At 51.8% G+C, this 25841-nt stretch overlaps 1 long non-coding RNA gene across 2 annotated transcripts; it reads left to right on the forward strand.

The window, feature by feature from the left end:
- Positions 1-266: 266 nt before the first annotated feature.
- LOC150059439 (uncharacterized) lies at positions 267-4692 on the forward strand. Of its 2 annotated transcripts, none has more exons than XR_016536447.1 (2): positions 267-1503; positions 1961-4692. It is a non-coding gene; the product is annotated as an uncharacterized LOC150059439 (long non-coding RNA). The 2 variants fall into 2 exon arrangements; XR_016536448.1 differs by having other exon boundaries at positions 267-1364.
- Positions 4693-25841: the final 21149 nt, after the last annotated feature.

Here is a 25841-nt window from a genome sequence, read left to right on the forward strand (position 1 = left end):
TTTGTCTGGTTCTTGGGTTAGTTTCTTGGGCTCTGCCACAGAAAAGCCTCTGTTATCATGTGGGCCAAAGAAGGTGAGGGAAGGAGGTGAGATTTGAGGACAAGAAACACAATGTGGAATGGGACAGAGACTTAGTCTGTCCTCTCGGGTCTGACCACACGCGGTTGTTGTGGTGGGGGGAAGAATTTCTAGCCTAGAACTTCTACTTGCCAGTCTCCTGCCTCAGCTGCCGAAGCTCCAGGACCTGAGGCATGTGCTCTCATACTCAGGTTTCTACCCCTAATTCAAACAGGAGCAGGTTATCTCTGCCTCAGGTAGAAGGCGCCCCTCGGTGCCTCTCTTCTCCTCATCTGTGGAAACAGGAGTTGAGTTCGATGAACCGTAGCGGCTCCCCAGTCTAAAGGAAGCCCAGAGAGAAACAGATGACGGGTCTCTCCTGAGTGTGAGAGGCCAGGAAGGGGACACCGTCTGCAGAGCGGGCGATGTGAAGAGCAGGAGCCGGAGGAGAGGCTCTTTCTGGAACCAGCAGAAGCTCTGAGCACCACAAAGAACGAGTGGGCCAGGACGACCCATGTCACATGGTGAAGAAGAGCTGATGTTTCACCCCTGCTTGTCAGTGCTCTCGCTCTCCTTGACTCCAGAAGTGCACATCAGCCGCTCCCCCCTCCTCCAGTACACAACCAGACTGGGGGAAGCCTTGCAACCACGCCGCTCCCATCTCTTCTTCCCAGGCCGAACAATACAGAGGGACGTCTGCATCTCAGGTAAACAGAAATTATCTTCTCCTTGTTGGCTGGAGGAGCACTTTGATGAAAAGGAACTGCTCAGCCAGGATGCACACAGAAAAACCCTTGCTGTGAGCTTGGAACTGAGTGAATGCAGGATGGGAATCACAGTGACCATGGTCTGAATGGGACGTAATTGTAATATTCATGGGCTGGGCAAAATGCATGGGCTGTGTCATATGCCTTCTGCCATTCACCTGGCCCTAAGGCCACCATGGCTTCCAGAGCAGCGTGTGGCCAGTGGAAGGTGCATACAACTCTGTACTCTACAGTACGTGCATGTGATGTCCCAGGCACACACGCACATCTTTACACACTTTTCTACTTGTATCTTGTACTTTGCTTTATTGACTTACATAGTTTTGGCATCTATCAGAATATACAGATCTGTTTATTTTATAATTTTACAATTATTTTATAATTTTTGTCTGTCTAGGACTTCAAGGTACTCTAATGGGTTTAATTACCCTTTATTAAGCAGTATTCAACATGCCAATTTTGTTTTTGCTTTTGTTTTTGTCTGACCTGGAGCTTGAACTCAGGGCCTGGACGTTGTCCCTGAGTCCCTTCGTGATCAAGGTGAGCGCTTGAGCCATGGCACCACTTCTGGCTTTTTCTGAGTAGTTTATTTAGGCAAGAGTTTCATGGACTTTTCTGTCTGGGCTGGCTTTGAACTGCAATCCTCAGATCTCAGCCTCCTGAGTAGCCAGGATTCCAGGTGATTATTGGCACCCTGTGGGCACTAGTCTTTTGCTTTAATAAATAATCTAACAAGCAACACGGGGGAGTTTTTTAAATAGGTGTATATTTTTATTTGTTGTTAAAGTCCTAAAACTTCAAGTTGGGTCAAAGATGTGATAGTCGTTTGAACACCAAACCCCAATTTTCCCACAGCTGCCTCTGTTTTTTTGGGCAGTTTACGTGCATCTCTCATGGATACCTCACCTCTGAGGTTTATGCAGGTACACTCTTCAAGTGGATAGCTAGAACACTTACAATTCAAATAGCTGCCGCTACAGGGTTGTCATGTCTGTGACGGGTTTGGGGTTGAACTTCCTTCTTCTTTCCTCTGGTTAAAGCAGGTATTGGATGTGTGATGGTGGGTAGGGATTGTTATTGGTTGGCTTGAGAAGCATTAGGAGATTAGTAAAATACACTTATGCCTGTGTCCACAGGGTGCCTGCCAGAGCATGAACCAGGAGGGACGTCTTCCTGGGTAGGGCCACGGCATCCCACAGTCTTGGGATCTTAGATGGAATAAAAGAAGAAAAAGAAGTCCCGCTAGCTCATGTGTTCTCTCTCGGCTTCTTGGCAGCCATGGTGGGAATAGCTCCCCTCAGCTGTGCCTGAGCACCATGGCAGACTGACACTTTGAAACTGTCTGCACATTAATCCAGTCCACCAAGCACCTAACCACCCAGCCATCCAGTCCGTCAATCAGTGCTCTCAGTGTTGGTCACAGGGACAATAAGACTGGCCAGTGCCCTCAGTGTTTTGTTTGCCCCATCTCTGCTAGGGTAGAGACAGGTCTGTAATTTCACCATAGAACATGCATTGAGGGAGTTGTAATCATGCTGGAGAAATAACCATGTTATTAAAAATTGTGTTGTTTAACACAGGATATTGATGTTCTTTCTAGGGGGATAGCTGAAAATTTTAGCTTTGTATGTTTAATTCTTACATAATTACAGTTCCAAGTTTGAACTTTATGACTTTTACGTATTTCTCATGTTTAGAGGCTCTTAGGTTTTTTTTTTGTTGTTGTTGTTCTTTTTGTCGGTCGTGGGGCTTGAACTCTGGGCCTGGGTGCTGTCCCTGAGCTCTTCAACTCAAGGCTAGCGCTCTACCACTTGAACCACAGCACCACTTCTGGCTTTCTGTTGGTTAATTGGAGATGAGCATGCTGATTCCTGTCTTGTCCACTGTGACATTCCTGCCATGTCATTGTGCCCTACACAGTGGGATGACAATAGTTCCTTATCGAATGAAATGAAGAATATTTCTGTAAGTGAAGCCATTTCAGTTATTAAGGATCCCATTTAATAGCACCCATACTTCTACTTGAAAATGACTGTAGATAAGAAAAAAACCATTTATATTGAGCGGTGGAAGTCTTTCATTTGTGGGAGGAAATCTGCTCTGAGATCATTAAATACAGCGTTGCATACCTGTGAAAGTCTGTTTTCCTTAGGGCTCTCCAGTATGAGTACCAGTTAAGGATGGTCAAGGAGGAAGGAAGGATGTGTTCTCCTCCCGTCCCCACTGGGGTCAGCTGATCACAGAGGCCCTGGGCCCTCCCCTGGGTGCAGCTGGAGTTGACTGCCTGAGAAGCCTTGTCTGCTCAGCTCCAGGCTGGCTTCCTGCTCTCCACCAGTCCAGGCCCGGGCTCATCTCTAGGAGCCTCTGTGTGAGCAGCAATCTGCGTGCCTCTGCTGTGTGTCTCTTCCTAGTCTGAGCCTCAGAGCTGGCAGTTGGGTGGAGAGCCATCCCCTGCCACTTTCTCCCCCTAACTTGATGTCAGCTGGAACACTCGATGGTAGCCAGAGCCTGCTGTTCCCATGGAACGTCGCATCGCAGGCTTAGTTTCATTATGTCTAAATGTGAATGGGGAAGATGGTTACCACATAGGTAAGAAAACCCACAATTAGCCAACTACATCCCCGTTTCATCCTCACCCCTTTCTGCCAGGTCTTTGTTCCTATGGCTCACCCATCCCATCTGAGTTTTATTCAGTCTCCAACTACTGGGCGTCTTAGCAGTCATCTGAAGTGTGGTGGACAGATTGGCAAGGTGGATTCCCGCGTGGTCAGGGCAGACTTTCGGGCGGTGTGTGAGGATTATCCAGTATTCTGCTGACATCCGTGCACCTTACATGCCGGGCCTGTGCTCTGCTCTGGGCATAGCCGTGCCAGTCACGGTGACAATGGCTGTGCAGCTCTCGGGACAAAGTGTCACCTGTCACTTTCTCACTTTGCCTACTCGTATTTTCTGCCTCTCCCCATGAGAGAGAAGAGGTTTCCAGCAAGGGCAGAAGCACCTCTCCCATTTCTCCCACCGTGTCTCCGGGGGTTAGAATCAAGGCTGGCACAAGGTCAGTGCCCTGGGTGTGTTGCTTTTCAGTGCAGCTTTCCACTGAGTGTGGCCTCACCTGCCGCTGCCTCTGCCTGCCTTTCTGCTTCTGTGCCTCTGTGGTGTGAGGCTCCTTTCAGGGACCATGGCCAAACCCAAAGAAAGGAAACACAGAGACGGGTGTCCCTGCAAGTCCCTGAGACTCAACAGGTGAGTGCCTTGAGACTTGGACCAGGACCGGGCCCCAGTATCCGGTGTCACCTGAAGTCCACCTGCTGGAGAAGAGCCACACAGCCTCCGCTGCTCTCCCTTCCTCCCGCTGGCCCGAGGAAGTCTACACAGGAGGACATCTCACACGCATTTCTGTGGCCATGGGACTTTCTGATGATTTGCAGGGGAGTCCCTGCAACTGTTTAAAAAAAAAATGAAGCCAGACACGGTGACTGTCATCCCAGCTACTCAGGAGGCCGAGGACCAGAGTGCAGAGCCAGCCTGGCACCAAAGGACCTGAGTCTCTTATCTCCAATTAACTGCTAGAAAACGGGAAGTGGGGCTTGGCTCCAGGGTAGGGTGGTAGCCTTGAGCTGAAGAGCTCAGGGACAGCGCCCAGGTCCAGGGTTCAAGCCCATGACCCCCCCACCCACACACACAAAATGAAATAGAAACATGTATGGTGAAGAAAGAAGAAAGATGTGAAAAAAGAACCCACACATTGGTGCTAGTAAGTGAAATCCCTAGTTGGTGTAAAAAAGTAAATTAAATGTCAGTATCATTTAGAAATTGTTTTAATACGCGTGTCTGTAAGTAATAAAAAATATAAGAGAAAAATAGTTTGTTTCAGGTTTGTTGTTGTTGCTTTTTTTTTAAAGCAGTAATGCCTCAGTTTAGAAATGTTATCATATTATTGAAGAAAGAAATTGCCAAGCTAGCCTCCAACTTGAAGTCCCCTGCCTCCACTGCCAGTGTTGGGCTGTGATGTACCCTCGTGACTGATTTCAAACATGCTCTCACTGTGGTTTGAAAAAGGAATAAAATCCCTGCCTTAGCCTTCCTTACAGCCACCTTGGTCACAGTGCGTGGACTCCAGAATTGTGGTCAGCCCACCAGTAGAAGCAAATCTTGGTTCAGGGTCTCTGGGATCTCTGATGGTGGAACCCCCGTCCTCATCCTGGGCCCACGCCTGCATGCCCATGTGGTTGCTGGCCAAGGTCCTGCCTTTTCTCTGCCACCATGTGTGCATGCCAAGCCTGGGGCTCTAGCCTCAACCAGCACGCTGGAGGGCAGAGCCACTTCCTCACCTTTCACTTAGCGGTGAGCCTCACGGTGTGTGTGCCAGGACACTTTCCTTGAGGTGAGTGGGGGAAGGGACACACTGGGTAGGGTGAGGGGAGAGGAGAAGGGGTGAGAAGGACAGGCTAGGTGCCTTGCCCAGGTGGCGAGTGCCCCTCTTGTCTGCAGGTGGCAGTGCCCCTGCATTCTTCACCTTCCTCACTGAACCTGCTGCACATTCTCCTTTCTCACATCCATTTCAGGCTTTTGAAAACTTGGCACATGGAATGCCGGTGTGCTTGGGAATGATTCGGGTTCTCTTTGGGGCATCCTTTGTTAGAAGGGTGGGTTTATATCCACCCCTCATGTCCCAGAGAGGCTGGACGGTGGCCTCTCGTATGCTCCTTGATTGCAGCCAAGGTCAATGTCATTCTGCATTTTATCCTTCAGGGTGTTTAGAGATAAAGCCAAGTCACTGGAGAAGTACACATTGTTCTTTCATTTTCTCCCATCAATGGTGAAATACAACTAGTCTAGATTTGATAGGAAGAGAGAGGCCACGGTGAAATAAATAAAGACTCTGGCCGCCTACATGCCAACTTGTAAAAAGTACTACCAAATTATCTTTGGGAATGTCTAGTCAGCTGTGCTATCTAGTACTGCTGCAACTCATACAGAGTCACGATCTCCAGTACTCTTCCTTAAAAAAAAAAAAAAAAAAAAAAAAAAAAAAGAGAATGAAGGGCCGGGAGTTTGGCCTAGTGGTAGAGTGCTTGCCTAGCATGCACGAAGACCCCAGTTCGATTCCTTGGCACCACAAATATAGAAAAAGCTGGAAGTGGTGCTGAGGCTCAAGCAGTAGAGCTCTAGCCTTGAGAAAGCCTAAGGACAGTGCTCAGGCCCTGAGCTCAAGCCCAGGACTGGCAAAAAAAATAAGAAGAGAATTAAGATATAGTTATTTACTGTTTACACATTGATGAGTATTTTGTTACAATGCCTGTCTACTCAAAATCAGAAGTTCATACCCACACTCTAATACCAGTGAATCAGTTTTCTTCTTCAGATACTTTTTTCCATGCTGGAGTTTGAGCCCAGTGCCTCCAGCTTCCCAGACAAGCACTGAATTCACCCTAAGCCTGACTTTCAGCCTTTTCAGAATTGGACTCTCTTCTGTGATACACTTAGTTATTGCTCCATCTGAACTTTAGTTCACCAGTGTAGATCCAGTCTTTCTAGGCTTCTACACTCCTCTCTGGACCGTCTAGGCTCTGGAAAATGCATTTGGTGTCTGAGTTTGTGCTTATTCACTTTACTGACCCAGTGTGATTTATGTTCATTCTTCAGATTCTTTTTTCCCTCAAATACCTCAGCCTGTCAATAGCATGATTTACCTGTTGGTAATCTTTCTTTCCATTTCTCTGTTTTATAGCTCGTGTCTTTCCCCTCTTAATGCCAAGTTGCCCCTGAGTAATTACAGTAAAGATGGTTACCAGAATGCCTCTTGGTTCTCGTGTTTATCACAGTGGGGTGAAGACTGGTCGGCCGAGTCGGACGGAAGCCAGCCAGTGCTAGGGGCCTCGCCAAAGCCTTTCCCCTTCCCCTGGCTGGGCAGGATCGCCGCCAGCTCCCAGCCAGGCTGTGCAGTGCTGTTTCCTCTGGCTAGGACAGGTCTTTTCTTGTTTTATCTTTAATCAAGAGTGGACATCCAGACAGAATCTTTATCAGTGGCTTTCCAGCTCCCACAGATATGGCTGTGTGGGTTTTGCAGTTTCACCTTTTAATCCACATAGCTGTCACTTCTCAGCCCCTGTGGGCATGCCTCTGTGTGTACCACTGAGCATGGCTTACACCTTTGGTGAAGTTGGCAGAGTGGTATAAAGGTGAGCTTGCCACTGTGAACCTGGGGGAGACACCGGGTGTGGAACAGAGCTAGCCTTGTGGACACTGTGAGTTTTGAGGTCGCTGCTCTGTGGGGTAAGGTGTGAGGACCGGGTGTATGGCCCCTGGGCCATCTCCACTGCCCCACACGCAGCGTGGAAGACAGGTCCACCAAGCCAAAGAGACCACCGAGGCCATTCTCCCTTCCACCTCTCTGGTACAAATGCTCTTCTTATTTCAGGGGTGACCCTTTCCTCATATTTGCTTATAAAGTGTGTTTTGATTGTTTAGGGAAGATGATTGTACCAGTGATTTTCAAAGTTCCTGGCAGCCAGATAATTTGTTTTGTTTGTGTAGAGTGAAATCAACCCCAAATCTCCCTTTCTAGCGTCAGCTGCAGCACAGGCTTAGGGTGAGGATTTGAGTGCAGGTCTTTGTGGGAAGAGCCAGTACCCCAGCCAGAGGAGGACCTGTGTCTCCTCATTTGTTACCTCCCCCTCCTCCCCCTCCTCCCCCTCCCCCTCCCCCTCCTCCTCCTCCTCTGTTCAATTGCCTCGTCTGTTTATGTCTTATTTTCCTTGTTTTACTGTGTCAGTTTTTCTGGGTTCTCTGAAAGGAGGTGTGGGGAAATGAAGAAAGCATTATTTTCTGAGGTCTGGTCTCCCTTCCTCCCTTGGTGTGTGTGCGTGGACGTCCCGACAGCCAGGACCCAGAGCTTAGAAACAGCCGCACACACAAGGTGTGTGGTGGACCACTGAGAAACACAGGGAGGGTGCGAAGGGCAAAGGAGAGGGAGCCTGGGTCATGAGAGCTGGCAGGGCTGCACAGACCAAGGGCCCCTTTGCTCACAGTAACCTCAAGCCTCCCCCCGGGGGCACAGCCTCCCCACTTTCTGCAGACATCACTTTTCCATGGTCCCCTCTCCTTCTCTAGCTTTGGTTCTGAGATGGGGCTCATTGAGGTTCAAGTGTCTTTAGATTGTCTCCCAGAAGTCAAGTCCTGTCTTTGGAGTTCTGCGGCTCATAGAAATGTGTGTGTGTGTGTGTGTGTGTGTGTGTGTGTGTGTGTGTGTAGTGACATTTTCCCACCTCTGATCAAATAGTTTAGTAACTATTTGGCATAATCATGATCAGTACTCTCAGAAGAAGGGAGCCCTTCCCAGTGGCTTTGTCCCTGCAGCCAGTCTGCTTCCCCCAGGCAGCTCGGGGGCTACTTCAGGGCTGCCTGCCCCTACCTGGAAGTCCCAGCTGTGCAATGAGAGGTGGAGAGACGGCTACATCTGCCTCCTCCCTCCTCTGTCTTCCCCACTACTGTCATTTTAATTTAGGGCCTGTGTGTGGCATGAGGATGACTCTAGTTCCCCCAATTGACTCCATATGCTTCTCCTCCAGTTTCTGTGCTGTTTCTTGCCAGATAAATCATGCCTATATTCAATATGCTAAATGTTTTAAGTAAGAGACTGAGAAGCCTGGGGTGGGCTGTTGAGGTGATTTCTTTTCTCTGTGTAGGTGTGTTGTGTTTTTGTACATGTCTGTTTGTACAGGTTAGTGTAGTTATACATTGATGTGCATGCAAGCATATCAATGTGTGTGTGTCAGTGTACATCTATCCACATGGTGCGTGATATCGTACATGTGAATATGTATATTAAAACATGTGCACACATGCCTGTGTGCATGTGTTAGTATATGTGAGATTGTGAGCATGTATGAGCATGGAAGGACCTACCACACCTCAGAGAATAGCTTGGAAAACTTTCATCTCAATGAATGGAAAAACTCGCCTTCTTCTTAACATCTGGAAAATTCCCTTGCCTAATGGGGTAACATTTTTTCTAAGTTTTAACAGTTCTTGAAGTTATAACAATAATTCCAGCTTAGCTGTGTGTGTGTGTGTGTGTGTGTGTGTGTGCGCGCGCGCGCATGCCTGCCTGCATGCCTACCTGCATAAACACACATGCTTTGTTGCCTGGGATTTTTGGGGGCTACGGGGGTCGGTTGTGGGGCTTGAACTCAGGGTCTGGGCACTGTCCTTGAGCTCTACAGCTCAAGGCTACCTACCACCTGACCCCTGGAGCCACAGCACCACTTCCGGTTTTCTGGTGGTTAACTGGAGATGAGTCTCATGGACTTTAGTGCCTGGGCTGGCTGTGAACCGTGATCCTCAGATCTCAGCCTCCTGAGTAGCTAAAATTACAGGTGTGAGCCTCAGGTGCCCAGCTTGTTGGTTGGGATTTTAATCCATTGAGACACCAGGGCCAGAGACCAGAGCAAGCCTGAGCCATGGCCCTTGTGTCCAGGGACCCTGCAGATGGCTGGATTGTCCCCCTGTGGCGTGGTCCACAACTGGTGGACCTCACCCGAGAGTGTGAGTCGAGGCTCAGTGTTTGCCTTCTGGCTCTTTCATTTGGTGGAGAGGAATTTATCAAGGTGCTGGCGAGTTGGTGTTCCTGGCTGGGTCCCCGCCACCAGCTCGCGGGGGCCTTGTGTTCTTGCTGGTGCCCTGCAGGCACTCAAAAGGGAGGACAAAGGGCATACACCTGCCACTGGGTGGGGTTACAAGAACCCTGTCCTGTCCTCTCCCAATCCAGTGGGAGGGTCTTCTCCCACCCCAGTTCTGCAGCGCGGCAACTCGGCACAGAGGGACAGCGATGAAAGGAGACCTCGGGTGGGGGGGTCCAGGGGCTGCTCCCCAACAGGCTCCCTCTCGTCCACACCATGCCAGTCACCAAGTGCACTCTAAGAACAGAAGCAAGTGGGTTCTGCTCCTGTGGCGTAGCCTTCCGACATCTGGTCCATGAGAGAGAAAGGCCTCACCCAGAGGTGCAGCTGCTGGCCAGTTGTCTGTGTGATGCTGTGGCTGAGGGGCACAGGTAGAGGCTGGAGGACAGTGAGGATGGTCAACAGACCTCATAAGAGCTGCCCGGATCCTGGTGCCAGCTGTGAGTCCTGGCAAGCTACATGCCAGATGCACGGCGAGGAGGGCATGTAAGTTCTCCGTGTCCTCAAAAGGGAAGCTGGGAGTGGTGGCAGGCTGCCCTAGAAGGCAGTAGGGAGAATAAGTGACACACTTGCCACATGGCCTGGCACATTTGTCCACGCGTTATGGTAAGTTAGGAGAGCCGGTGCATGTGACAGGCCTGCTGAAGAGCATGGGCTAGCTAGCTGGAACAGCTCAGCCTTGGAGGGCCTCCAGTGCCATGCGTGGTCAGGATGAAGCTGGTTGGCTTTTCCTTTCCTGAGCCTCAGCTGGTACAGGGAATGAGCTGTGCCTTTGCCAGTTCTATGAAGTGGCTTTAAGGGTGAGACAGACATGCGATGACATGACACCAAGAACCAAGATGACCCACACTTTCCGTCATTCTGTCCGACAGTTCATTCTGTCCAGAGAACTCAGCACACTTTGCCATGAGAATTGGGCCTCCCAGAACTCTTGCACCAATTCCTTGAATTTCTACCCCCGGTTTTGTTCTTTGTGAGTGCTTCATGTCTGGGGGTTCTGCCAGCTCATAAGTGGTTATCTGTATATCGATGCTTTGCATGCATGGATTTCTTCTGGAGGCCTGTGTAATTGAAGGGTGTCTTCCTCACCTGGGTTCTGATCCCTGCTGCTGCTTTCCTTCTGCCTGGGAAGGGGTCAGCACCCCCTGGTGTGGCAGTCTACATCTGAGGAGCACCCCAAATGGCCACTTGCAGAGCCTGTGTGCTGTAAGGGAAGTCCTGAGCCGTAGATGAGCCGAGCTCAAGCCCCTGCCCTACCCAGACCCTGGCACACTGGAAGCAGGGGTCAATGCTTACCCTTCACACGGGGCTGGAAGAAAGCAGGCTCATCTCTCAGCCTCTTCACAGAGCTATACACAATGGCATGACAGAAAGTCTGTGTGCAAAGATAAAATGTTAAATGAGACGTTAGGTCCCGTTTCTGTAAGTGAATTATGGTGGGTTAAAAACATAAGCCATCAAGCCATTTGAGCCTGTTGTGACACTGGGCACAGACACTTCTTTATGTGCACAAGAAGGATAAGCATTGCAGCGTTTTGTCCTATTCAGATGGACTATCTCATTGTTTTTATTTTAGACATTTTAAAATCAGTGAAGTAAATCAGCCATATTAAGTAAGTCCACCTTAATAAGTAGTCTTCAAGACATAACTATAGTCAGGAAGTCCAGACTGATAAGGATAAAGGAAATGTCAAGAGAATGCATGGGGGAATGGGGGTGAGAATGTTGAAGACGGTGATAGTCTCCAAGATGCAACGGAATCATAAGCTGCTTGGTTGAATGGAACTCCTTGTACAAGGATGTAAAGATTCAAAGCTGTGGACTCACTCATACCAAATCATAATTATTTTAAGAAGTCTCTCGGATCAGTGTTCTTGTTCCTTCTGTGTATATTCTAGCCCTTCATATTAAACTTATCAAATACATCATAACTAGGATGGATCTCAAGATACAACTATAAATGACAAATTTAGTTTTTCCAATGAGTTTGCTTTTCTTTGCCTTGGGGAACTTGTGGACCCAGTTGATGAGACAATATAATTCATGTTCTTGTTTATTAAAGAGTCCTATCTGTGTGTGTGTGTGTGTGTGTGTGTGCGCACTTGTGTGTGGCTACCTCCCCTCTTTATTATATCTACTCTATCTTCAAGTCTAGAGACTCTCTTCCTCGCTCTCTCTTATCTATTTTGCTGTAGAAGCTTCTTAAATAGATTTTTGCTCTGTCTTCTGTTTGGTCATTTGTTGAGATTTTCTCTCTGCTGTCTCACTGGCTGTTTTTCCAGTGGACTCCTTTGCCATCTATTGGAATTCCTTTAGCCTTTTGTATTCTCCATGACTTCTTCCGATCATCGTTAGTCTTTAAAAGCTCTCTGCTTTTCCATTGATCATTTTTTTGGTCAGCAGATGTTTTAGTCCGGTCTGTGAAGTCTCTTCTCCTCCCTATAAGGGTTTTGCCCATTTGAAGACCTCTCTGGTTCTGACTAACGTGCGACTTGGATCTTCTAATAGGCTACCCTCTTTCTTCTCGATTGACCAGGTGGTTGAGGGGTCGATCTTGGTGGAGATACACGAACCCAGGTAAGCTCCTGGGCTCCTGAGGACCATTCAGTGCGGGAATGGAGTTTGGTGGTGACAGGGAGTGGGGATTTTGAAACTGACTAGCGGTTGGCAGGGGAGGGATGGAGAGAGAACTCATTTTCTAGAGACCTAGGAGATTGTAGAGGGTTCAGAGAGGAAGGGCGAGGGGAGGGAAAGCGAGGGGGACCCGTGCGCTGCCCTCCAAGGAGGAGGACGGCCTGCAGGAGGGGCGTCCAGCCCTTCCGCCCAGGCACACGGAGGAAGGCCAGACAGAGGACGGGACATGCGTGGGCAGAACGTGTGTCAACACCGCCCGGCACGCGGGGCCCAGGACACGGCAGCTCTGGGGTGATGGGCTCCAGGGCTCCGGCGGGCGGGGCCGGGCCGGCCTCGGGTCTATCCCACTGCTGTGGACTGGGGCTCCGTCTGGACCCCGCCCAGGCCCCGCCCCGACCACACCCGGACCCCGCCCAGCTCCTCTCAGGCCCCGCCCTAACCCCGCCCAGACCACACCCGGACCCCGCCCCGAATCCCGCCCCGCCCATGACCCCTCCCAGGCCCCGCCCCAGGCCCCGCCCTGACTCCGCCCCGCCCATGGCCCCGCCCCGCCCTCGGGCCACACCCGGACCCCGCCCAGCTCCTCTCAGGCCCCGTCCCCGGCCACGCCCGGACCCCGACCACGCCCTGACCCTGCCCAGGCCCCGCCCCAGCCACGCCCAGACCTCGACCACGTCCTGACTCCGCCCCGCCCATGGCCCAGCCCCGCCCTCGGGCCACACCCGGACCCCGCCCAGCCCCGCCCGGACCACACCCGGACCCCGCCCAGCCCCCCCCCCCCCGGACCACACCCGGACCCCGCCCAGCCCCCCCCCCGGACCACACCTGGACCCCGCCCAGCCCCGCCCGGACCACACCTGGACCCGGCCCAGCCCCCCCCCCCCGGACCACACCTGGACCCCGCCCAGCCCCTCCCAGACCTTGCCCAGCCTCTCCCAGGCCCTGCCCTGACTCCGCCCAGACCCCCAGGCCCCGCCCGGACCCCGCCCAGCCCCGCCCAGGCCCTGCCCAACTCCTCCCAGACCCCGCCCTGACCCCGCCCAGGCCCCGCCCCGACCCCGTCCAAACCCCGGACCCCGGCTCGACTCCACCCGGCCCGGCCCGGGCCGCCCCAGCCCCCAGATGCGCCCGGCAGAGGCGCCTGGCTCTGGCCTTTGGAGGTGAGGGCAGCGGCGGAGGCGGCTACCGGGCTCTCAGGCGGCTTCCCCGGCGGGGCTCAGGGCGGACGCCCCGCTCCCGGCGCTGGTCTCCGGGGAGGGGCCCGGCGGGGCTGCCCGCTCGCCTTGGACGCCGCCCGGCTGCGGGAAGGTGCCGTCCGTCCGCGGGGTGGCCCGGCCGGCCTTTCCGTGCGGGCGCTGTCGGGGGCGGGGGGGCCGTCTGGGGTGGGGGGCGCCGTCTGGGGGGGCGCCGTCTGGGGAGGGGGGCCGTCGGGGGTGGGGGGACGCTGTCTGGGGGGACGCTGTCTGGGGGTCGCCGTCGGGGGCGGGGGGGCTGTCGAGGGCGGGGGGCGCCGTCGGGGGCGGGGCGGGGGGCCCTGGATCTGTCGGGTCGCGCATGGTCCCCCCCCTCCCCAGTCTGTCCCGCAGAGTTGATGGAGGATCTGGGGGTCGAGGTCGCCGGCCGTCCCTGGACGCTCTCTTCATCCCCACGTCCAGGCAGCAGCCGCGTGCGGGCTCCTGTGACCGGCGGGACGGCGAGCGGGGACCACGGGGACCGCGGGGACAGAGAGCAGGGACCTCGGGGACGCGGGGACGGAGAGCGGGGACGGGCGGGGCGCGCCCTGGTCCTGCAGAGCGAGCCCTCCACCCCCCGGGTGGGCGCTCGGAGGAGCCCCGGGCGCACATGCTCACTGCAGGCCCAGAGGAGACCCAGCACAGAGCAGGCTCTGGTGAGGTTTTCCTGTGCCGAAGGGTAGACATGCGCAGGTGCAGGCACACGCGCACACACACTCACAGACAGACACACTCACAGACACAGGCACTCACAGACACTCACAGACACTCACATACACACAGACCTAGGCACTCACAGACAGACACTCACAGACACACTCACAGACACACACTCAGACACACTCACCAACACACACACAGACACAGACACCCAGACACACTCACACACAGACATACACACTCACAGACACACAGACACACACACACACTCACAGACAGACACACAGACAGACACAGACACTCACAGACACACACACAGACACTCATACACACAGACCTAGGCACTCACAGACACTCACAGACACACTCACAGACACACACTCAGACACATTCACCAACACTCACACACAGACACAGACACCCAGACACACTCACACACTTACAGACATACACACTCACAGACACACACACACACTCACAGACAGACACACAGACACAGACACTCACAGACACACTCACACACTTACAGACATACACACTCACAGACACACAGACACACACACACACTCACAGACAGACACACTCAGACACAGGCACTCACACACACACAGACCTAGGCACTCACTCACACAGACACTCACAGACACACACACTCAGACACACTCACCAACACACACACACTCACAGACACCTAGACACACCCAGACACACTCACACACTCACAGACATACACTCACAGACACACACTCAGACACAGACACACACACAGACACAGACACATACACTCACACACAGACACACATGCACGCACAGACACCCAGACACACTCACACACTCACAGACATACACACTCACAGACACCCACACACACAGACACAGACACTCACATACACAGACACACACAGACACTCATACACACAGACACAGACACACACACACACACTCAGACACACAGACACATGGACACACAGACACACTCAGACACACTCACAAACACAGACACTCATACAGACACACACAGACACACACACTCACACACAGACACACACACTCAGACACACACAGACACTCACAGACACACACTCAGACACACACACAGACACAGACAGACACACAGACACTCATACAGACACACATAGACACACACACTCACACACAGACACACACACACTCAGACACACACAGACACTCACAGACACACACTCAGACACACTCACAGACACACACACACAGACACAGACACACATTCACACACAGACACACACACAGACACACTCACAGACACTCACACACACTCACAGACACACTCACCGTATGCTGGCATTTCCAGTGCCCTGGTGGCCTCTCATTCCCTCCACGTCAGATGATGGTGGTTGGCAGGCCTGCCTGGAGCGTTGGGAATGAGGGCAGGAGCAGAGACTGGTGCAAGTGTCTGTAAGGAAAAGCCACAGGAACCGGCTGGCAAGGACATGCCGTCGGGAGAGAGGGCCGCCTGCTGTCCCCTGTGCCTGGGAGGGTGGGACAGAGTCTGCCTGGACGGGTCCTGTCCCTGGGCACACAGCTGTCTGCTCAGTTTGGCAGAGACAACAGCCCAGGAGGAAAGGCAGGGAGACACTGCGCACTCACCAAGGGCTGGAGTGAGTTGGAGAGCCAAGGAAGTGCATCTCTTTGCCTCTTGGGAAGCAATGCTTTGGCAGGTGTAAGAGCGGGGACTTCCGCTGGCTTCAGAAAGATGTGTCAAGGACTTACTCCAGGTTTACTCTTGCAGACTTATTAAAGCTCCCGTCTGCCAGTCACGAGGCAGCCTTATGCTGTGGCACTCTCCAGAACCCGCTCCCCCCCGGGGAGGGGGGGATGTGTGTGTGCCAACCCTCCTTCCTCACTGGGGGAGAGTGCCAACAGCAGCCCGGGGACAGAGCTGGGAGACCCCTGGACTCTTCGGGACTCTAGGCTCCTCACCTACCGTGAGTCACACTGAAAGCCTGAGACATAGTCCTCAAGTTCACCGGGCTCGAGTTGCTGCAGAATTACTTGACGCAGCTTAAGTCCTGTAGACATTTTTCATTACAAGAAGGAGCAATTGTGTCTTTAGAGTTTGGAGGACATTGCTTTCGTTCCGTATTTTGTCGGTGACAAAGGTTATGGATGTTATGAGTTCGCGCTCTGCCACAAATCCCATTTCACTTCATTCAAGACCTTTAGGAAAGGGTAGTTGTGATTCTAGAATGGACACAAGAGGCTGTGGAGAGACCCTGGGGGGCAGAGGCCGGAAGGTCCTGGAGAGGACAAATGAGTCCCTGTGCCTGGCAGGCCAGTCTGTGGGGCAGGCTTAGATGGCAACAATGTGGACCAGAGCCAGAAGAGAGTCCATCCCAGGGTGCCGGGCCCATGTCCACCAGACTCATTAGGGTGGAGAACTGTACAACGCCTTTCTGGGGCTTGCCGAGAGCGAATGTGTAGGAGGCAGACTCTTGTTTCCAGGAGGTTCTGCTTTCCAACAAGGAGCAGTCGGGTGGAGTTTCCCTGCTTGCACTTTGCACTTGGCCTGGGTCTTGGCTGCCAATGTCTGTGCTCTCGAGTTTCCACTGCATGCCTAAATACAGCACCCCTTCTCTGCGTTGTCTGGAAAAGCCATGTCTGCGGACTGTCTGATGTAAATCTGAGCCTGTCTGCAGTCTTGTGCAAATCGGAGCCTGGATGCACCTGACTGGAAACCAGGAAAAGACACTACAGCATGGTTCTTAAAAAGCCTTTCTTTTTTCTTTTTGGTCATTTGTGGGGCTTGAACTCCAGGCCTGGGCATTGTCCCTAAGCTCTTCAGCTCCCACTGTTCTCCCACTTTGAGTCACTTCCAGTCTTCTGGTGGTTTATTGGAGGTAAGAGTCTCTCAGACTTTCTTCCCCAGGCTGGCTTTGAACTGCATTTCTCAGATCTCAGCCAACTGAGTAACTAGGATCATAGGTGTGAGCTCAAAAGGCCTTTCTTCTGAACACAAATATAATCTGTAGCAAAAACAGTTCCTTTATTTATTCATCATCCATCCATCCATTCATTTGTATTGGGGTTTGAACTCAGAGTCTACTTGCTAGACAAGTGCCTTGCCATTTGAATCATCCTACCAGCCTTTTTGCTTTCATTGCTTTTCAAATAGTGTTTTATATTCATACCTGGGCAAGATTGTATCACGTTCCTTCCCTGTACACATGGCATGTAGCTGGAATGGAAGGCACGTTGGTTGTGAATGTGTTCGTCAATGCACAGCCTCGTTATATACAACCATACACGGTAGATATATAGCTATATATATACATGTGACTACCTTGACTTGCATATTAAAATGGGTTATATATGTTATAATTGTTCTTAATAATGTTCATGAAAAAGAGTGAGAAAATGAAAACATGAACAGCAATATACAATCTCTCCAATTCCACCCACAGCCCAATGTGTGCACGTCCTTTAAGCCACCTTCACATAGCTAATTAATCATGCATACTTTTCTGAAATCATAGTTTCATTATCGTTACTATGTGTGAACCACCTTTTAAAAACTGTCTTTGTTGTGATTATGGTTTAGGGGATCATTTAAAAAGCTGAATGTAGGAATTTGGTGTGAGCAGGCACTGGCTCTGCAGCGCCTCCTACAGCTCTGTGGTGAATTTCCTCCTAGCCTTGTCATGCACGTACCTTGTTCTCTTCTAGGATGGAGTCTGGCAGCTCTCCTTGAGAGTGCGCTCCTCTCCCCCGCCTCTCTTCTGCCCCACCCAAGCTCCATCCATGCACCACTGCCAGGGCAGCAGCAAGGCACGGAGTTTCCCTTCCAAATGGAAGTTCTTGATGCTCAGTTCAACACCTCTTTAAGAAATGCAGCTGTTTCAACAGCCCCCAGGCCAGAGGAGCTGTGCCACACCCACGAAGCCATCCAAGGTGTCGGGAGTGTGGCCACAGGTGGGACTCGGTAGTTTTTTTCTGTGGTGGGATGGTGCGTGTCATTGCCGGTGTCTGGAAGATGCCTGGCTTCTCTTCCTGCCGTCCCTGGAGGAGCACACAGCGAGAATAAGACGTCAGGGTTGGCCCAGTCTAGCAGCCAGGATTTCCAAATTAACTACCCGTGCGTGAAGGCTGAACGTTATGCTCGACTTTTCCACTAGAAAACAGCCGTTGTCTTTGAGAGCTTAGGATGGACCAGAGCACTGCAGGCCACGTCACAGTCCAGACCCCTCTGCGCTGCACCACAGACCTGCTTCAGCTCTTGGTTCCTATTGTCAGCGTCTCTTGCCCGTTGACCCAGGGTGGTTCACGGATCCAAGGACGGAGGGCTTGGCTTTGTGTGTAGAATAACTGTGCTCGGTCTGTCCTAGCTCACAGAGCCACCTGTAGAAGAAATCCAAGATGGCACAGTCGACCATGCCACTGTCTCTCCCTCCTGCGTTGTCAGGGACCGTTCCACGTAAACAGTAGCAGAAAACCAAACTGGTCTGTCAGGAGTTATCCTCCTCAGAGAGGCAAGCACACTGTCTGAAAATAAGACTTGAACATCTTTTGCTGGGCTGGGAAGGTGGCCTAGTGGTAGAGTGCTTGCCTAGCATGCATGAAGCCCTGGGTTCGATTCCTCAGCACCACATACACAGACGAGGCCGGAAATGGTGCTGTGGCTCAAGTGGTAGAGAGCTAGCTTGAGTAAAAGAAACTCAGGGACAGTGCCCAGGCCCTGAGTTCAAGCCCAGGACTGGCAAAAAAAAAATATCTGAGAATAAATAAATGAAATCCTTCGAAAGAATGGCAGATTTTATGCAATTGCAAGAAATACTTCAGAGTCCCATACATGTGCGCCCGCTGCCGTTCTCCCCAGGGGCCGGCTCTTGTACTACTGTAGTCCAATATGACGAGCAGGCCCTGCAGTCTCCACTTATTCCACCACCACTTGCTCACAAGTTCTGCCCAATTCCGTCACATGCGGAGAGCGGCTTGATCCAAAACTCAGGCCCTGCAGTCCCCACGTGACACTACTCACTAGCAAGGGGCCGGCTCACACCCCCCCTCCTTCCCCTTCTCTCCCCTCCACTCCCCTCTCCTCCCCAGGACTCTCCCTGCCATTGTCTGGCTCCTGCTCTGCGGGCAGTGAGATGACTGTGTGTTGGTGGTTGGTCTATCTATGTTTTCACTGTTGAATTTTGAGAACTCTGTGGTTGGTTAATACTTCTCCTCTCAATACAAAACTTGTCTTTTCCTCTTCTCCACAGAGTCTTTTGCATAACAATTTATTTAATTTTGATTTCTTAGTCCATTTTCTGCTGCTATACAGAACACCTGAGTGGGGTGCCCTGTTTTGAATAGAAATTTATTTGGCTTCAGTGTTAAGGCCAGGAAGTTCACGAGCTGGGTGCTAGCGTCTGGCAAGAACTTTTCTAAGTTATTTAGTTTTGATTAACTTGTGTTCATTATACATGTCAGTGGGGTTCCGTGTATTTCCACACATACATCCGGTACGCGTGACCAGACTGACCTCCCTTTTTCCACCGTCCTCTCACTTGCCCTTCCTAGCCTCCAGTGATGGTGGCAGCTCTCCTGTGCCATCCACGAGAGCAGAGGGCAGCGAGCCAGCCTGCCCACAGTAATGACCTGAGGCGCCCCCCCTCCCTGCCCTGCGGGCCCCGCTGCTGCCCTGGGTTAGGGACACGCTGAATCCCAGAGACGACTTCCGTCTTGTCCACGTCCTCTGCCCAGGTCACACTTTCAGTGTCAAAAACTCTAGACTCCAAAGGTCTTCTCCCGTGTTTGTCAAGGAATTTTCCACGATGCTTTTGTTTACCCCACCTCCGAAAACCTGTAGCTGCATTTGATACTCTTCCTCATTTCTCTTTATTCCATGTTATTGGTGACTCCTGATCGGTTAGAGCCCAGAATCTGTGCAGAGAGGTCACACACACTTTCCACTTCATGAGCTCTCTGGCTACCTTCACATATCACAGAAAGCTCCAGACACACCCACTGGTGACAGAAGCTTCTGACGGCTGGCTGCAGGGCCCTGTGCTCATTTGACCACCAGACTCATTACAAGCGTGGCCAGCAGAAGGAAAGCCGTGACCGGTGTCGTCGTCCCAGCCATCCTGTATTTAGAAATGGCAGAACCACTCACACTTTCTGAAGGTGAAGTCTGGGAACCCATATTCCCTTTAACAGTTGATAGCATTTTGCTTTATTTTTCTCTTCCCTAAAAGGCAATTGGCACAGGTTTCTGGCAAATAAGTGCATTCTTCTTTGTTTTAAAAACTGTAAGGTTTAAACCACTAGTGGATCCATTCTAGGATATGCGTCCAAATCGTACGGCTGTTTCCTTCCTAGAGTGATTTTTTCTTTTTTAGAGCATCTGCTCTGCACGTTGGTCGGGTGTGTTCACATCCTCCTCCCTGAGGTATGAGCAGAGTCTACCTTGCACGTCAGGCTTGGGTTGCAGCAGTGCCAGTGTTCTCACCTGGAGGTCGAGGAGACTGGAGCCCCCGCTGTGTGCTCTCGTGGCCGGGTGTGTGGAGCGCTGGTGTTGCAGAAGGTGTTTGGTCAGGCTGGCACTGTGGGAGGGGACGGTACCCGTCCTTCCTTCAGTCCGTTCACTGGGCTCAACCAACTGACGGACCCAAAGACTGTGTGTGCAGCTCTGTCTGCATGCCCTGAAAGGTGTGTTCACCACAGATTCCCGCTCGTCACGGCACTCGTGGGAGGGAGTAGCTCTGGGTTCACCTCCCCGTTTCACCACCGTTCTCACGCCATCTCGGTTCCTGGGCATCAGAGCCATTGTTCTGCCAACGTGACAGTGAACAGATCGTCCTGTTTGGGGAGGAAGAAGGAATCCATTATTTCCCACTTGAGACTTCAACTATCAAAATATTGAAGGTAGGTTTTATTTGTTGCTTTTGCTTTTTAATCTCGAGAGCTGAGAATTTAGCTAAATAGCACAATGAAGTCATTCTTTGCAGCCCTTACCTGTCCAAGAGAAAATAATCTAATGAAGTGCAGTGACTGCTCACCACAGACTGTAGAGACAGATACACGTGGTCCCTGCTATCTGGAGACACGTCACTTGTCACAAAACTTCCCTGGTGACAGGGAGGATGTGTGCGTGTGTGTGATGCCTCCGATCCGTCGTCCTTATCATGATCTTTTCTAGCACCCAGGCTTTCACCTACAGGAGAGAATCTTAGACATAAACTTCCCTTTTACTGTTATGACCATGGCAGTATGGACGCCTGCTGCTGCGATTGTTTCTCTCCCTGGGTTGACGTAGATGAAGTGGCACCTGTGCTTCTGGGTAGAGGACAGAACAGGGGTCATCCACTGACAAGCAGAGGTAGAGACGGAAGAAACTCAGAGATGCAGTTCTGCTTCCTATACTTATGAATAGGCAGGCAGCTCTTAGCAAAGCCAGAACATTGCTCCATTCGTGTGTTTTAATTTCCGTTCCTGTGGCTCTTGGTCCTTCTCTCCTGGGTGCCACCTCCGCGCCCTCCACACTGCTCTCCCCCCACTGCCCTGGGCTGCCCTGGTCCTCAGTTCTGGAGTCTCCTCCATTCCCACCACACAGCCTGCAGCCACCACCACGCGTGCACCACGCCCCTGTCGGCACGCACACCTGCTTTCCTGCCCTCATGGGGCCTGGCCAGACAGGAAGCAGGCCGCACCTCCATTCAGACATGTACACCCACGTGTGGTTGCACGCCACACAAGCACGTACACGCCGCCATCACCATACCTCAGACACACAACCACACACCATATACCACACCCCACATGCCACGTCATCCACATCATGTACAACCATGTGCCACATATCTACCACACAGCACACAAACACACACCATGTTATTTACATGATACACATAGCCACAAACCATGACACACTACACAGACCACATCACAAGCATACAACTACAACCACACAGTACACCCTCGCCACACATCATATACCACATTTACTACACACACACAACTACACAGAACACACACAGCATTGCACGTACTGTACGTTACACTGCACACAACACACTACATCTAAGTTCTATGTCACATGCACACACACGCACGCATACATACACACATAGCTCCGAATACCTACATCCCACACATAACCACCTGTCGCCCAGACCTTGCTGCATCCAAGCAGTGATTCTGGACCTCACAGGCGTCCCCACGTCCACCGTGACCACGGCTCCGAGCTCAGGGCAGCCCTCCCGGGGTCCCTGCACACCTCCCCCCGAGTCTTCTCCTGAGCTCAGGGCAGCCCTCCCGGGGTCCCTGCACACCTCCCCCCGAGTCTTCTCCTGAGCTCAGGGCAGCCCTCCCGGGGTCCCTGCACACCTCACCCCGAGTCTTCTCCTGAGCTCAGGGCAGCCCTCCTGGGATCCCTGCACACCTCCCCTCGAGTCTTCTCCCTCTGGGGGCAATGCCAATGTGGAACAGTCACTCCACGACACTCCCTCCCCGCCCCTCTCTGCCCATGCTGGATTTCCACGATCGTAGTTGATCCATGATGGTCATGGTCATGTCACTGCAAGCCATAGTCCAGCCCGATAGTAGCCTCTGGGGCAGGAGGAGGCACCTGCTGGGTCTGCTGGGAAAGGGCATTCTCTACACAGCCAAGAGGCTGGGAGGGCAGGTCCAGCCCTCTTCCAGCTGCGTGAGTGGCCCGAGGGTGGTAACACGACTATCTTGCCCAGAGGAAGGAAATACTGAGGGTTGGGGCAGTGAGTTCACCTGATCCCAAGACTTCTCTTTTAAACCATTTTCCATTGGTTTTCTGTTACCTGCCATTGAGGATGCCTGCCTGGGGCAGAAGATTAGCCAAAGGTCCCCACCTGGAGAGAGGAGCTGTGATTTCTAATTAATTATAATTCATTCTAGTTAATTGTAATGACAATGTGGCTGGCTACATCTCACAGAGCAAGTTAAAGTGTGCGTGTGTGTGTGTGTGTGTGTGTGTGTGTGTGTGTGTGTGTGTGTGTGGTGCTGATCCTGGGGCTTGAGCTCAAGGCCTGGGCACTGTCCATGAGCTTCTTTTGCCCATGGCTGGCACTTTACCACTTCAACCACAGCTCCACTTCCAGATTTTTTTGGGTAGTTCCATGGAGATGAGAGTCTCATGGACTTTCCTATCCCACTGGCCTCCAATTGCAATCCTCAGATCTCAGCCTCCTGAGTAGCTAGGATTATAGGTGTGAGCCGTTGGCACCCAGCTCTTCCTACATGGAAGAGGCAGAGTGGTTGGGACTTACTTTTTCTAATCGCCCAACCCAAGGTGTGCAGTTGCGCAGTCAACCTAGACAAAAGTTCATGTGGGCACAGAGCTGGCCAGCATGCTCGTCTTTCTGCCCCTTGTTTGTCTTCGTTTGTGTATAAGATGGTGGTGGCGGAGGCTAAGCTTAGGCTCCGGTTCTGCTAGGACCCCGTGAGAATCGAGGGAAGACGGGAGAATCAGGTCACTGTGTCTCGTGGTCTTGATGCTTTAACTTCTTGGAATGGGCAGGTTTTATAGAAATGTGTTTGGCTCAACAGATTGCAAAGTAGGAACTGGCAACTGGCATTAGTTCTGATCATTCCTGACAATATTTTAAAAGAATATGTAAAGTGGAATCATGGCATGTTGCGGATTCATGTTCCCATAGCAATGTCAGCCCAGCCACGGTGCGCGAGTGGAGTGACTTACTGATTTCTGCTGTTTGTGCTTAGAGCCGGTGCAGGAGCATGGCCAGGAAGACCTTCCAACCCAAATCCCTCTTTCTGGTAGACTCTTCGCTCTAGGATTGTCTCTGACTTTGGGTTGTGTCAGAAATGCAGCCAGAAATAGGATGAAAACCAGGATTCTCACAATGCCAAAGCCATGCCTGGTCCCGGCCCCAAGCTGAAGCATCTGAGAGAGGCTTCTAAAGAAGAAGGCCAAGGAAGAAACCTGCAAGCAGGTTGTGGTGGTGACATGGGTCTCGTGGCAGTGACTTTGGCCTTGTGGTGGTCATTGGACAGATCTCCTATGACTCACGTTAGGTGAATGTCTGGGGTAGTGGTCATACCCCATGCCAGCCAGCAAAGAGGCAACAACTGTGTCCTGTCTCATATCCTGCTTCTCTGGAGAAGAGTGATGACAAGTGGACTGGTGACATTACAGCAGTGTAGACAAGCTGTCCTGTCCCTTCCAGCCCGTTGGGAGGAATACCGGCTCTGTAACAGAGTTTAGGATTTCTTGTAACTCCTTGTCTTTGCATCATGCTGTTTACATCTGTGACGTGGCTTTGTTGTTGTCTCCAGGGCCACAGGCTTGGGAGACGGCCTCTCCCCCAGCCTTCCCCTCCACCTGTTGAATCTCCCCCATGGCAAAGGCCTCGTCGGAGCCCGGGTTATCACACTCTCCTAGCTGTACACAGCCATGCGGTCCTGCGCGTGGAGGAAAGTCATTTGGACCTAGGCTAGTTGTGTTTCCACAGCAGCACCCAGGCCATCTGTAAAAGCCCCTTCAGGTTCAATCTCAAGTGCTCAATCATTCTGGAAGTCAAAACGTGCATTAGGACAGTGGTTCTGAGACAAAAGAAAAACCCAGCCAGTAGCGTTCCTTCTCCTGAATGTCATGTGCTTTCTAGATGTCCTCTGTCACTCAGACAGCACAGGAACAAGACAAGTGTGAACTCTCACCACCACAGAGGCCCTTTCCCCCGCCCTCCTTCTCTTGACCGCATCGCAGAATCCATCACCCAGCTGAAACCATCTCTTCCACATGCCTGTGCCTGGGAATAGTGCCAGAGTGAGGCAGACCTGCGTTGTGGCAGTCACTTGGTTTGGAAAAGAAGACTGGTTCATAAACCTTGTCATCTTTTTCCAGAGTGACCCTTAGAGCTGAAGGGGAGCCAGGAGCACCAGACATTCCCTGCCCAGGCCTCAGTGCCTCTTCCCAGTGGTGGCCCATTCCATCTTTGTTTCAGCTCCTCCAGCATTCTCCATGGGATGGCCTGAGAGGTGCCTGGGATGTGTGTGTGTGTTGTAAACCCCACAAGAAAGAGGAATCCAGAAAGCCCGGAATTCTTTTCACTTAACTCTCCCTGTCTGTCCCTGAAGCCATTTGTGGCACTGCAATCTCAGAAGACTTGCATAAAACTGTAAGACGTGGGTGCATCCAGGAGAAATTGTCCATGTGTTTCTAAGTTGGTTTAGCTCATTGGTGACGTCATAGGACTACTGTCACCTAGGTGATGGGATGTGTTGCTATGGAGACCACAGGCTGTGTGATCACACAACTCCCGAATGTTGACACAGGGAATGCTCCTTTTTCTCTGAACTGCAAGATGGTGTGTGTGTGTGTGTGTGTGTGTGTGTGTGTGTGTGTGTGTGTGTGTATGTGTACATGTGTTTGTTGTTGCTTATAATATTAGAACTTGAAGTTTTTAATGTAAACTATTTGGAAATAACTTATGATGCTTATACATTTACAGAATTGAAAATTTGGGGAAAGTAGTACTACTTAGTTGCACTAAGAGAGGCCCTTAAGTTTGGGGGTGCTTGCTGGCCTGGCAAAGTCGGTATAGAGACCCTGGAGAAGCTAGAGGAAGTGAGTTGTGAGAGAGAGGTCCTGTCACCCTAGTTTTGCAGAGCTGGGGTGCAGTGATGGGCTGTTCTGTGCAGTCCTGACAGTCTACCCTGGAGAGCTCTGGCTTTCACCCCATGGAACACTGGCCCCAAGTCTCCTTTTCTGAAGACATGGCCCTTGACACGTCATATCACACATTCATTCGTGAATACCTGAGGTTGTATATGTGTAACTGCACACACAGGGTCAA

Source organism: Megascapheus bottae, chromosome 8 (genome assembly GCF_031878675.1).
Source record: "Megascapheus bottae isolate mThoBot1 chromosome 8, mThoBot2.hap1, whole genome shotgun sequence".
Lineage (NCBI taxonomy): Eukaryota > Metazoa > Chordata > Mammalia > Rodentia > Geomyidae > Megascapheus > Megascapheus bottae.